At 40.6% G+C, this 15,033-nt stretch overlaps 1 long non-coding RNA gene across 1 annotated transcript; it reads left to right on the top strand.

Annotated features, from left to right (window-relative positions):
- The first annotated feature begins 6 nt into the window (after positions 1-6).
- Positions 7-5,879, top strand: LOC103457837 (uncharacterized). Its single transcript, XR_532484.3, has 3 exons — positions 7-161; positions 1,957-3,948; positions 5,541-5,879. It is a non-coding gene; the product is annotated as an uncharacterized LOC103457837 (long non-coding RNA).
- The last annotated feature ends 9,154 nt before the right edge of the window (positions 5,880-15,033 follow it).

The raw sequence follows: 15,033 nt of genomic DNA, 5'->3' as shown, positions 1-15,033 counted from the left end.
GCGTCTGAGTCTTACCGCGTACATTTATAGTCGAGCGGCCCATCAATCTTAATAGAGGAGACGAGCGCAAAGAGCCGATGAAACGCCAAACATGATCACTATTCAGTCCAAGAGGGCAAGGAGAGAAGGAGGAGTGGGAGGGAGAGGAGAAGAAGGATGAGGTGAGAAAGACAAGAGGTCGCAATTTGTTTATCCCTGTCGGTGATAACAATGATCTGATCCATGTCTAGATGACGGCGTGACAACTGGTGAACAGGCCGGCAAACATTTATTGCTTTGTAGATTCCTTCCTCTTGTTATTATTATTATTATTATTATTATTATTATTATTATTATTATTATTATTCATAGCAGAAATGTAGATTTGCTCAAAGTCTATCACCAGAGAGCAGAAGGAGGTCACATGACGGACGTGAGATCGTCCTGGAACGAGCTTGTGTGTGTGTGTGTGTGTGTGTGTGTGTGTGTGTGTGTGTGTGTGTGTGTGCGTGTGTGTGCGTGTGTGTGTGTGTGTGTGTGAGAGAGAGTACTGCTGAGAGGTGGGGAATGGTGAGGGGATATTTGGCAGTGGGCTGCTATGCTATGCTGTGCTGTGCTGACACAGGACACAGGGCCTCCATGCAGGCACTGAGCAGTCACTCTGAGGCCCAACCTGGAGGGGCCATACAGACTCACACTGACAATGTCCATGTTGAAGTGCTTACAGTGTTTTTACAGTTTGCTGATGGAAGAGAAACGCTGCATGCAATTAATTGGCGACATGCTATACACGGCATTATAGAGTTACATAACTCTACCCTGGGATATCATTTAAATACAAGGAATCTATTTTTGCAGCCTGAAAATAATCGGAAATGTGTCCAATTCAACGAAAGGACACAGACTCTATCGGATTTTATTTCTTTAAACTGACTGAACAACTTCCAGTTTCGCCACCATACTGCAGCAAAATTCCATCTCTAAATGAATGGTAAGGAGTTCACATGTGTAATAATATAAATCCAACTATACCGTGAAAGATTCAGATGTTTGTTAGAGAACATTAGTGAACAAGAAGCATCATGAAGATCAAAGACAGCAGACAGGTCAGGGAGAAAGTTGTAAAAACAGATAAAGCATAGTTAAGTCATAAAAATGTACCCAGGTTTAAAGATCTTACAGAAAATTGTTTAGTTCATGATCTGGGAACGGGAAAAGCAAAACCAGCTACAAAGGTGGAATCTGTTGACAAAGACAACTATTAGTCATGCTTTCCACAAAATGTTCCTTAATAAAGAGCAGCAAGAACAAAGCCACTGCTGAAAGCGGTCTGTTCAGATCAGACCGATGTTGAACTTGTTGGCTCATGTCCAAAAATGGAGGCCTTGTTTACAGGACAACGCCAGGACGGTGAAACGCAAATGTCTTTGTTGGGTTTTGGCCGGAAAAAACACGCAAAGGTTGGACAAAAAGCTGTAGAGTGAAACTTTTTTAAAGACGCAAGAATTCCCTTTTGTGTTCAACTCTATATAGGGGAAGGGTTACGAAAACACGCCTCTGCAGAAGACAGTTCACAAAGTTTCACCACCTCCTGCAGGCCTGGCATGCAAACTACACCATTTGCAGTGTCAATTTGACAGAATGTATGAAAAAGTTCAATGGACATAAATGCCTTTGTGCAGAACTGCATGCATTTACACACTTTATTCTTTTCACAAGTTTCCAGTCTTTGTTCTGGCGTCCTGTTGTCAACTCCATAAGTTGATATTCATGCAAATTACACGTGTTTTAGTGATGACACAAATAAAGACAACTTACATGGGATTCATGAATCCCTCTGGCCAAAATGTCCGACTTATCTCATTCTACACTGAGATTTTCAGTCTTCTTGTACTATTTGGCAAGACAGATGAAGCGCACATCAAAGCTGGGCAAATATTTAAGATCCTATTCATGTCTTGTATATTTTGCCTTCAGGTCCGAGAGGCTGGAGCACAGGAGGCGGTGTGTGGCGAAGTGAACCTGGGAATGTCTGCAACAGCTGTGAGAAACCATCTGATCTGCCATTCCTCACACTTCAACAGGCAACAAGAGAGCGATTTATGACGACTGGAGAGGGAGAGGGACAAGGAGACATAAACAGACTGGGCCAGGGACAAAGAATTAAATAAACACGGGGAATAATATGAGGAGTTCAAGGCAGGAATGTGATAAAGGAGGAAAAATTAAAGGAGAGGGAGAGATGGATGGAGTGAAGGGAGCCGAGTGACAGATTAAGTGCTGGTTGAGATGGCTGAGAAAGGAGCTGGAAGGAGCCAAAAGATCGAGATTAAAATCTCTGAGATTTCAGTGTCAAAGTTTCAGATCATATCGTACATTCTTTACAATAAAGTCAGAGTTTAACAGGACACCAAGGCGCATGGAGTGATATGTCACAAACGTGAAATCCGCAGACACAAAAAGACCCATCAGAATCAAGGACGAGCAGCAGAACATTGGAGGTTTTTGTGCCAAAAATCATGGCGGCCCGCCTGATGATAGGATCAGTCGCTTTGAGGTATCCGGAGCTTCCAGTACGGTTTGACTACAACTCTTAAAAATGGACCACTTCCCTATCCATAGGGTCATCTTCTAAAAGCCCCTCGCCTTGAGGATGTGGTTAATATCCAGGTCTTCTGGGTGAGAAACTATCTAAATACGGGTCGTCTGAAGAATTTAAAGATCTTCTCCCGTGTAGCTACCTCCACCCCCTTGTTTCCACGTTACCTCCTGTCGCCTTCTTGTTTTCCGTCTGCCTGTGCTGTCTGCGGTGGGTTAGTGGTGTGAACACTTAGTTTATTTGCTCTTTTAATACAAGCTGACCCCTGCCCCCCTCCCCAGCATCCCCCGATGTGTGTGTGCGTGTGCATACATGTGAGCGCGGGTGCGTGCAAGCCCAGAGAGCACTCTCCCATGACAACTACGTCAGCGACCCGGAGACGGTGTCGAAAGAAGACCACACCGCAACGAGGGAGACAGCTCACGCCAGCCCAGGACACATGCGCACAAATAAACCTCATGCGCATATACACTCATGTCCAACAAAGCAAAGCCGTAGGACGGAGTGTGTATGTGTGTGTATATATATGTACGTGTGTGTGTTTATGTGTGTTTTGGAGCCGAGGAAATCTTCAGCATGTGTTTCAAGAATCCCCGGGGCTCGCGCTCAGCCGGGATTGGCTGAAGGGGCCCGCCGCGTTTGTTTCCATAGTGACAAAGCCGTCGCTGTCAAGCGCCACCCAGGTAGAGCTGTCAATCACGCTGGCTCGCAGCCAACCACACGCAGGCCGTGCCGCGACCAATCACAGCCGGCTCCATCTATCGAGAAAACCAGTGGGTTATGATCACAGACTCTGAGGTCGGTGATGTATCTCTGCCCAAAACTGCATGAACAGGAAGAAGAAATGGTTGGCGATTTGGATTATTTCGCCTCACCGAATAAAGATGGCAACTTCCATCAAAATGTTTATCTATTTCAATCTTTGTGTCAATAAGAACAAAGCTTCTTCAAGGACAGCTTTGAGACCAGTTACCTGATGGGTAACCCAACATGTTTAGAGAAAAACCAGGCAGAACAAAAGCAGAAAGACCGTGGCCGTGATTCAAACTCAGGGGCTTCTTGCTACAGGATAACAATGCTAGCCTTACGCTACCAACGGCGCCGCATTGCAGCTCGCCTGTGGAAACTTGAACGTGTCATTTTCAGCTGCATGTTTGAGACTTCTGTGCTTTTGTTTTCGCCTGACTCTGTAGCGACGTCTCTGACCATGTAGTTTAATGCCGTTAGCTAACATCCTTCCATCAAGATGTCAAAGCAGTGGTTCTGCTGCCGAGGCTGTATCCCTTCTGAGTTGATCCCCATGAGGTGGAGGACATCAGCCAGTACAACAATTGGTTTCCATGGAGACTGAACGCAAGTTAGAGGAAGAAGTAAGTAAGAGCAGCAATAGATGTGACAGGTAAAGCTCACGCTTTCAACTGGTGAATCTCATAATGTCTGACATGAGACTCTAGCTCACTGATATCCTCCAGACAAGGGAAATTTGATTTTGTTTTGTTGTATTCTTTTTTTTTTACACAATATGGCTTTAAAAGATATCAATTGTTACTTATTTTTACCATCTTTTGGTAAGATTTCTTCTTCTACACACCCATTCTATAAATTTGAATATTATTAAACGTCTGTTTATTTCAGAAACTCCATCTCTAAATGAAACACATTATATAGATATACTGTATAAACACAGACTGGTGATTTATTTTTCTTAAATATTATGTTTTTTTGTGTGTGTTTTTTGATTACCATTAACGAAACATGACATTTGAAATTAGAATATTAAATAAGACCAATAAAAAGAATGAAAACATTTTATAATGCAAAAATATGGATTTTCAAAATGTACTTTGAGCCTAACAAACGATAAATTAGAACACGTTCAAATTTATCGTTTGTTAGGCTCTAATTCAACTAATTCGATAAATTAGAATGCGACTGTAAAAGGGTAGCGGCTTTGCAACTCGCAGGTCGTAACGTTCACAAATAATCCTGCCGTTATAAAGTTGGACATGAAACATATCAATTTCAGGTCCTTACAAAAGCCAGGAGCAGCACAGGCCAAAAATATTAGCAAGGGTCATAAAACTGCGTTCTATTTCTGAGCCGAGGCAATAAAACGCAGATGTAACACAATACAGAAGTCAAGGTGTTGCATAGCGATGTCAAATAACCCCCCGGCTGTCATGTGGCTACAAAAATAGACAAGCAAATACATGTCATTCGGAGATGGAAGAGAGAAGAAACAACAGAGGCAAGGGGACAGATGCTGGCGTTTCAACAGGCAGAGGAAATGTTTACAATCCTCCGGGGAGTCTGTGTTTGATATCGGTGGCAAATGATTCCAGTAAATATAATAAAATGTGTTTCAAAAGTGTTAGCATGTAGCTACACAAGTTACAGCCTGCAGGTGACTGACACTGTTTGACACTGTTTGATAGTAAATGACCAAATTTCAGATGATAAACAGTAGAAAAGGATACAAACTGATCACATGAATGTAAGGAAGTACACAATAAGTTGCAAAAGAATGTTATGTGCTTAATGTGTAGATAATGTAAGCAGGTAATGTACATGTTACAAGTTACTTTTGAATGGTAGTAATCTACTAATCTTCTGATTATATTCTCTTTATATGATCATTATTGTTGATAAATCAAATTCCATCCAGCACTGAAAAACTTCAACTTAAAAAATCTGTTAATATGTTGCAAGGAATCAAATTAAATTCATCAAAGTAAATGAATTAGGTTTAAGTTTTTGTGTTAAAGAAACACAAATAAATGAATAAGTTTAATTCAATTACATGTAACGAATAAATTTTTTTTATAGCTCCATTCATTGTTTTCAGTGAGGTCCAGTAATCCCAGCTAAGACACCATTCAAAGAGTCAGTTCTTGTTCTTCACATCAGTGAAAATTGTACCATGTATTTATTTATTTATGTTTTTGTAAATGCGTATTCGCAGCAGCCGCCTGAGAATGGCCTGACGATCCCTGTTACTACCACCGTTTCCTTTCGCGTCCCCGTCCCCAGCAGACTTCATCAGAGCAAATCTTTGTCTCAAACAAGTGAGTTTGAGTCTCCTACAACTGAAATGCTTCAAAATAAGTGAACAATTTCTTGTTTTCTGATCAGATCAATTTCAGACCCTCTTATCTGCTTAAAAGAAAATAGGCAAATCTTATAATCTGTGTATTTTTTTTAACTCTGTATTTCTGGGATATCATGTCGTTGAAATCCAGACTTTAGTAACCAGGTCTGTTTTTATTTTAGCTGTAGTGGAATAAATGAATCACTGAATGCATCTTCAAAGCTTGATACATTTATTTTACTGAATAAACCTAATTACTGTGTTTTCCAGTTGTACGTAAGTGCTGTGACAGGTGTGTGTGTGTGTTCTGCGTTAATCCCTGTCCTTGCTGAGCAGTCACATACCGCACACAAGAAAAAGACTTTTGTTCCCTGCGGGCTACAGTAGTCTGCAGTCTGTGTGCCTGACCGGCTGAATACAGTAAAGCCCTTTTGCACTGTAATCTCAGATCAATAATAGTGATCTGTGGCTAATCATCAATACCGTCCCCCATCTGCCACCACAGTGAGTAAACAGACACTGCAAACTGAAAACCTCTAGCTGCTCAGGGCCGTGCTTTTCTTTTTTAATAAACACTAAAACATATAAACAGTCGACCCCCTCGCAGGCATGACGCCGTCATTAATACACGGAGGCGGATGTTGCTGTGACCTCTCTCCTTTTTAAGGCTGACCCCAGCAGATGACCCCGGAGAGGGATTAGTGTCTGATATGCCTAATTAACCTCGCAGCGCACAGCCCAGATCGGGACAGCAGCCGAAACTATTCACAACTTCTTCCTCTCTTTTTTTCCCCCTCAGGTTAGTTTTGCTTTGGAGTGTTCTTAAATATTCAATTAAAAAAATAAAATAAAACGGAAATGAAAGGACTTTAATAGCAACAACTGTGTCTCCTGGATGAATCATCATTCGCAAAACCTCTATTTTTTTTTCTAAGGATATTTCTAAATTATGCCTTCTTTGTTTTTTTTTTAAAGGTTTTCCAGACCAATCCGCCGGTATTCCTCTGGTTCCCCCTTTCCTCTCCCCTTTGTGATCCCTTTGAAGCCTGAACAAGTGTATTTTGACTGCAGGGTTAGCAGAAAAGGAAGCAGAGGTTGGACTTTCGCAGGATTTTCAAACCGACAAAAACATTCAGAGTGAAACCAGCGGAAATGAGAAAGTTAGCATAACATACAGAGACGTGCGGACCCACACTGAGCCCCGAAACGCAAAGAAAGCACCAGCTAGCTACAAACCACACACATAAAGGAGATTACGAGTTGATATCTCTTGTCAAAGCAAAGAGTAGCTGTGGCAACTAAAGAAAACATTTCTGTTCAGCTGCTTCCGTCAGATGTAAGTCAAAGGACATGTATATGCAGGAGGGTGATTTTAGTTTGAAATTCTGCTGCATCTGTTTGAGACTCTTATTTTGTAGTTAGAAAGGTACTTCCTGCTTTGCTGCCTTGTACAAGGTGTACAGGTCCTTCTCAAAAAATTAGCATATTGTGATAAAGTTCATTATTTTCCATAATGTAATGATAAAAATTAAACTGTCATATATTTTAGATTCATTGCACACCAACTGAAATATTTCAGGTATTTTATTGTTTTAATACTGATGATTTTGGCTTACAGCTCATGAAAACCCCATATCCCTGTCTCAAAAAATTTGCATATCATGAAAAGGTTCTCTGAATGAGCAGTTAACCTGATCATCTGAATCAACAAAGTAACTCTAAACACCTGCAAAAGATTCCTGAGGCTTTTAAAAACTCCCAGCCTGGTTCATTACTCAAAACCGCAATCATGGGTAAGACTGCCGACCTGACTGCTGTCCAGAAGGTCATCACTGACGCCCTCAAGCAAGAGGGTGAGACACAGGAAGAAATTTCTGAACGAATAGGCTGTTCCCAGAGTGCTGTATCAAGGCACCTCAGTGGGAAGGAAAAAGTGTGGCAGGAAACGCTGCACAACGAGAAGAGGTGACCGGACCCTGAGGAAGATGGTGGAGAAGAGCCGATTCCAGACCTTGGGGGACCTGCAGAAGCAGTGGACTGAGTCTGGAGTAGAAACATCCATAGCCACCGTGCACAGGCGTGTGCAGAAAATGGGCTACAGGTGTCGCATTCCCCAGGTCAAGCCACTTTTGAATCAGAAACAGAGTCAGAAGCGTCTGACCTGGGCTACAGAGAAGCAGCAATGGACTGTTGCTCAGTGGTCCAAAGTACTTTTTTCGGATGAAAGCAAATTTTGCATGCCATTCGGAAATCAAGGTGCCAGAGTCTGGAGGAAGACTGGGGAGAAGGAAATGCCAAAAGGCCAGAAGTCCAGTGTCAAGTACCCACAGTCAGTGATGGTCTGGGGAGCCATGTCAGCTGCTGGTGTTGGTCCACTGTGTTTTATCAAGGGCAGGGCCAATGCAGCAGCTATCAGGAGCTTTTGGAGCAGTTCATGCTTCCATCTGCTGAAAAGCTTTATGGAGATGATTTCATTTTTCAGCACAACCTGTCACCTGCTCACAGTGCCAAAACCACTGGTATTACTGACCATGGTGTTACTGTGCTCAATTGGCCTGCCAACTCTCCTGACCATAGAGAATCTGTGGGATATTGTGAAGAGAAAGTTGAGAGACGCAAGACCCAACACTCTGGATGAGCTTAAGGCCATCGAAGCATCCTGGGCCTCCATAACACCTCAGCAGAGCCACAGGCTGATGGCCTCCATGCCACCTTGAAGGCTGCAAAAGGATTTCTGACCAAGTGTTGAGTGCATAACTGAACATAATTATTTGAAGGTTGACTTTTTTGGTATTAAAACACTTTTCTTTTATTGGTCGGATGAAATATGCAAATTTTTTGAGACAGGGATTTGGGGTTTTAATGAGCTGTATGCCAAAATCATCAGTATTAAAACAATAAAAGACCTGAATTATTTCAGTTGGTGTGCAATGAATCTAATGACAGTTTAATTTATATCATTACATTATGGAAAATAACGAACTTTATCACAATGTGCTAATTTTTTGAGAAGGACCTGTATTTTAATTCTCAGGAAGCCTTTAAGGAACCAGGTTAGTTTTCAGAAGTATGAAGCCTGAGCTATAAGGTTGAATGCTTAAAGTTCTTACCGGATTCAGACACACAACATTTTATTTCAGGCATCTCTGAGGACAGCCCAAATTTTTCGCACCTGGGGTAAGCAACAGATTAAAAAAAAAATTGGCAAGTTGAAAGCACACAGGGGTCACAAATTAATTTTTATTTACTTCCATTAAAAATAAAAAAGCTAATTTTATTGTGATGGGGTTTTTTTTGTCTTTTTTTAGTCGACTTAGCAACAAATTAATTTTTTAGCTAAAAAGTGTTCCAAAAAAGGGTCTCAAAGCTGTACAGTTTTCAAACTTGATCAAAAATATAATTTTAATCATTTCAGTTTATTCCCAGAAACAAAAACTGTCTTTGAACACACTTAGTTTATTTATTGGGTTTGGTTGAGTCTGTTTTTGAGTTCACTGGAGATTTGTGGCCTTATTTACTGACATTAAAATGAAAGTGAGCAATAAAAACACAGCTAATAAACGAAAAGCACTTGTTTGGTACTTAAAATTCTCAATATAGGATATACACTTGTTATTTAAGATCTCATGCAGAGAAAAGCACAAATAGCCTCCATCTGCATCAGCTGTTTAAACTGCATCCAGGGGCCACACAGACCGACTCCAGGGGCCGCGAATGGCTCCCGGGTCGTCCTCTACTTCTTGTTCTTTCAACTTTTAATTTCACAAATTAATTTCACTTAAACCCGGACAGAGTTTGCGTTCTGATCCATTGATAAAATTGTCCAACATTGTCCTTTAAAGTCCTCTCATCTGGTTTGTGCTCACGTTGTTTTTTTTGTTTTTTTTTACTTTAACGCTTTTTCATATTTTTAACGACTTTGAGGATGAAAAACGAATAGAAGTATCACGAGCCTCACATCTGAAAAGTTGTAAAAATTCTGATTAAAAACATATTTTGGTTTTGACTGTTCAACAAACCGGATCAAGCAAATATTCAATTTAATGACAAAACCATTAGATCCATGGATTAAGATATATAAACTTAAAAAAGAAGAACAAAAATAAAGTTTTCAGGCTTTTAATAGAAGCCAGACTTCCATCGTCTGAACATGTCCGTCTTGGACGTTCGACTTCCTTCCAGCTGGAAACTTTCTAAAAATAAAAAATAAAAAAAATGTATAATTTTAATTACAAAGTCGTGAAGGCTGCTCTGCACATCATACAGAAAAGCACACGCATGTGTTTGCCGACCACCGGGGCAAAGGTCAGTGTTGAAAGTGTGAAGGGTGAGGAATAAGGTGTGCGACCTCGCTTGCTGCCATACGGAGGACTGCGGTCTGTCTCACGTGAACGTCAAATCCCTGTTTCGATCGGATTTTCCGCTTGCCAAAAACATCCTCGCAAAATTTCAAAGCTGGATTTGAAGTTTTTATCAGGACGTGATGTTAAGAGAGAGAGAGAAAGAGAAAAGTTCAATAAGAGGGCAGGGAAGGGTGACCAGTTATTACAGGCGACCAGAGAGAAGGACAGATGGTTAGACACTGGTCAGGGTTACACAGCAAAAGGCTGTAAAACAGATATGAGGAAACCATGTGTGAGGAGCCTCGGAATGCATACGCTCCCCACAAACGCACACATATTACACTCACTCGCTCATTGCACATTTGCTGTGTGATAGCAGGGGAACGCTGGCAGGTAATAAGAAAAGCAGACATTTGCAGAACCACATGTTCTGTCAGGGCTGATGGGAAATCTTTTCAACACAAGATGAGCGTTTGGATGAAAATCACACAGGGAAAATGTGAACGTGAAGTTGAAATACAGTCGATGTGATATTTATGTTGCGTTTCTGACACGCAAAAGGGGAAAATGAGTTGCTCTAAATTAGGTTTTTGTTTTTGATCCAACAGAAATGTTAGTGTATTTGCAGTTTTGTGTGATCCGTTTCACTGCACTATATTGACTCATCATCACATCATGAGGAAAGGTTGAGGCTTAAAGTACACATTTTAAAAAGATATGGACAAACAAACAGACGTAAATAAATAAACTAATACGGATGTCTTTTTGCAGATCAGAAGTCTATCCAGCTACCTAAAAAATTTAATTTCTGTCTCTGCAACAAAATTTTAATTAAACATTCATATGGAGCTAAATTGGGGTCTTGGAAGTTCAGAAAAAAAACATTCTAAACTGAAATATTAATTTAAAACTGACAAATAGTTTGAAAAAAAAACTTAAATCTGAAAAGTATTTCTGAACTTTCCTGCCATTTTTTCCCATTTCAAATCTTTATTTTCAGTGTCATTTTTTTCTATCTTAAACTTCATCTCAGTTTCAACATATTTTTTTTAATGTTTTTTTTTGTTTCAAATTATTTTTTGCTTTCCTTTAAAAAAAACTTTATGGCTCCATACATTTGCTTCTGACTGCTGTTTTGGCATTGAGATAACTTCTAGTTTCAAAATTGATTCAATGAAAAGGATCCACATCCAAATCGTGTTGTTTTTTCGTCTTTATCTGGAGCAGGAAAGCGAACCGAAATCAAACTGAGAATCTGAATTCAGGAAGGAGATCAGAAAACGAAAAGAGGATCAAGTGGAGCTGAAACCAGATAGCCTCTACAAAATCAGAAATGTAGCAAAAACAGGAGAAAAAAGTTGAAATTCAAGGAGCAAAACAACCTGACAGACAGTAGAATCAAACAAAATCTGAAATGAAAAACCAGTTACACTTTATTGCTAACAATACAAGCATCCATGCTTTGTAAATATACTCCGACGGGATCACTTTTGTCCTTCCTTTGTCCAGTTTCAGAATAAAAAACAGACAAAACAAAAAGAAAAGGAAAATAGGTTGAAGTACAATCAACACCCTCTTTTCCTGCGCTCTGCTGTCAGCACCCTGAGGATCCGGGTGACACATCAGTTCCCTGGAACCACAGACAGGCGCCAAGGCCCGGCGTAATCTGCCCAAACATCTCTTCTTCTTTTCCCTCCGCTTTGATCTGCTCATCTTAGATCTTCTTCTCAGACTTTTTTTCTTTTGCCCCCAGATTGTCTTTAGTCACTCTAAAGCTTACACTTACACCTTCGGCAAGGCGAGACGATCCGAGCAGGGATCTTCACAGACGAGCAGATGAGGCGGGCTGCTGGAGGAAGCTCCATCTCTTTCATCTGTAACCAGTTCCTCTGTGACGATCGCTGCTGGGATACTGGCTTAGACACGCTCAGGGATTGTGTTTGCTTGTGTTTGCTTGTTTACAGATGTGATTTTGTTTTACTTTTCCCCCAGTGGTGCCAGTTGTGTCAGCATCAGGGCATCGCAAGCTGCACCGAGTAACGCTGAAAGATTTCTTGCTCAGAATGAATAAGAGTTTAATCTGTAATCTGGTCAGCAGAGCAACACGTTCTTTCTTTTACGTCGTGGAAAAATTCAGAGTTGCAAAATGGAAAGAAGAGTAAAAGCATCCATACCCTTTGAGGTTTTTCTACATTTCCGCACCGGCCATTTTTGATCCATTGTTCATTGCTAATCCGCTGGATGGATGGAAAGCGTTTGTGACTGTCAATTTTCAAGTCCAATTTAATCCTGGACTTTGACTGGAACAGTTCAACACATGAGTTGATCCAGCTCTGTTGTAGCTTTCGCTGAACCTCTGACCCCAGTTACAAATCTTTAAAAAAAAAAATCCTACTGCATGGTGCTACCACTTCCATGTTTCAACATGGAGATTTTTCGTTTTCGGACACAATTAGCATTTAATTTGTTAGCCAAGAAGCTCAATTGAGGAGACATCTGACTTATCTTTTTGTCTCTTACATTATGACTCATGGTACGCTTTAAATCGGACAGTTTAGTTTAATTCCAACAATGGCCGTCCACATTGCTACTCCTCCGTTAAGCCTGCATGCGTGGGTGAATGACTAATGGTTGTGTTTGTCTTCTTCCCTGATGAATGCTCTCCTTTGCTGATTTGGTCACGTCTTGGTAGGTTTGGAGTTGTTCCGCGCTCTCGCCACTTTTCAGATGACGGATTGAAAATATTCAAAGCTTTGGGTATTGTTTCATAACTTAATACTGCTTAGAACTTCCCCCACAATGTTATCGTCTGGGCATGTTTGGGGCGTTCCTCGGTCTATGTGACCACTATTGTTCTGGTTTTATGGTGGTGGTCCCTAACCACCATAAAAAGCGGGAGTCCAAAGCGGATAACATATTTAGAAATGTCTTAGAAACGTCACAACTATGCAGCCGCTTTTGTGTTGGTCTACCGCAGGAAACCTCGACGAAAATTGAAGTTTGTGGTCCTAATGGGATGAAATGCGAAAAGATTCAAGGGGTATCGATACTAGCACTTTGATATCTTAAATTTTTCCAACTCCTTTCAGTAGTTAGGCAGCATGAAAGTGGACAAAATGTCTCCTTTTAACACTTCCCTGTTAGCTGCCTCATTCCCATGACCAGCCCACTGCAGGAGACTCTGCTGGGAAGAAGGACACGGCGTTCGGACACCAATGTAGCATGAGCCCGACCCCCGGTAAGAACATACTTTTGACACACACACGAGGGTGTATATTTAAAATATCATTTCCCTGTGCCGCTGTTACCCACACCTTTCCATCCGGTTTAGACCCATGACCAAATAAACACCATTCACACTCCATCTGAGCCTACACACCAACCCCAACACACACACACACACACACACACATGCGCACGCACAGACATTCACTCAGTTTGGTGTCTGTAATTGAAATAAAATGGAAAGAAAGTAAAAGGTTATGACCTGCTGGTTCTGGTGATGTGCTATTAACTGCTTACCCAAAAGAAATATGGTTTTTCTCAGTCTCACTTTCTCACATTCCCACCATCTTTTCATGCATGAGGTCATATCCGTGGATTTTCTTAAGTTCAGACGTTACATCCAATGAAAATATCTCGGTGCGTTGCACGGCTTCTTGTGAACCCTAAAAGTTTCCGTTTCCTCCCTGTGCTTTGTTTTGGATTTCTTTTTTTCTTTTTTTTTAAGTGCTAAAGGTTTTTTTTCATTCTTTGCGATGTTATTTGGGGTTGTCCTAATCAATCAATCAATCAATCAATCAATATGCAATCCAATTTACATAATGTCTACAGTCCCAACTCTGTTTTCTTGACATCAACATTATTTGAGTTTGTGTGGCCTTTTGTTTCTAAATATATCTTTGTCAACACATACAGCTAGGCTAAAGCTAGCATGTATTCAATATTTATTATGGCTTGTTAATGATTTGGCTACTCACAGCCAAATATATCAACAGTAAAATGAGTTATAAAAATGTTTCTTTTTTTATTAACATTCATGTAACTTTTCTATAAATAAATTATTGTTATAAACATATTTATTAAAACTATATGTAGTGACAGTATGGTATGAGACAGATATTTTAAGAGCTCCTCTGCTAACTAGAAACAAATTTTAGTCTTAGAGCTGTCAATCACAATCTGATGTGGCGCTGCTCATCCTCGCTTCCCCTCCCCGCTGCTGCAGCTAGCCTAGCCTGTTATGAATGCTCAGGCCTGTTAGCATGGCCGCCGATGACGGCAGATAAATTAGCACATATAGCAGCAAGCACACGAGGATGACTGACAGCACTAAGACCCTCCTCCTGGCTCTGATTGGCTGTTTTTGGTTGGGAATGGGGCGTTTCGTCAGACAGCAATAGTAGCTTAGAGAAGAAGCGGAGGAGATTGATTCTTTCACAGATTATCTGTCACAACACGCTGACAGTTTTAACAAATATGCAAAAATTAAATAAATAAAACATAGTCTTTATAAAAGTTACAGCTTGAATGGTTGCTGGAGAAAGTCGGTCGGATGCCTCCTAAACTTGGAAATTAGTTTTGAACATCATACAGTTTAATGACTTACATTTCAGCTGCTCTCTGGTTAGGTGAGTTTAGCCATTTAAAATCCAGTGATTTAGACTCTGAGATTATATTAGTGTAGTTCTAATAGTTCAATAATGTAGCTTTGCTAATATCTAGGACTCATACTGCCATGGGGGATTGTAGTGTTGACAGGGGTCAGGATGCAGAGCACGTTTCAACTTCTTTATTCAATTTTAATTCTCTAGTGTAGATTGGAAGGGTATTAAAAAAAACTACATCAACAAATATTGCATGTAGATGTTTATAATTCAAAAGGAATTCACTGAGGAATCCTTATTTTTATACTTTCGTGTGGATTTTTAATGTATTTTCAGTTTTATTCCAGAAGAAATGCCTACAAATAGTAAATTGTGTCATTGGGGCCGTGCACAACTTTGCCAGCAGATGTAATTACC

Source organism: Poecilia reticulata, chromosome 21 (genome assembly GCF_904066995.2).
Source record: "Poecilia reticulata chromosome 21, P_reticulata-male-v2, whole genome shotgun sequence".
Lineage (NCBI taxonomy): Eukaryota > Metazoa > Chordata > Actinopteri > Cyprinodontiformes > Poeciliidae > Poecilia > Poecilia reticulata.
Note: the sequence above shows the minus strand (reverse complement) of the source record. Positions and strands in the feature narration are given on the sequence as shown.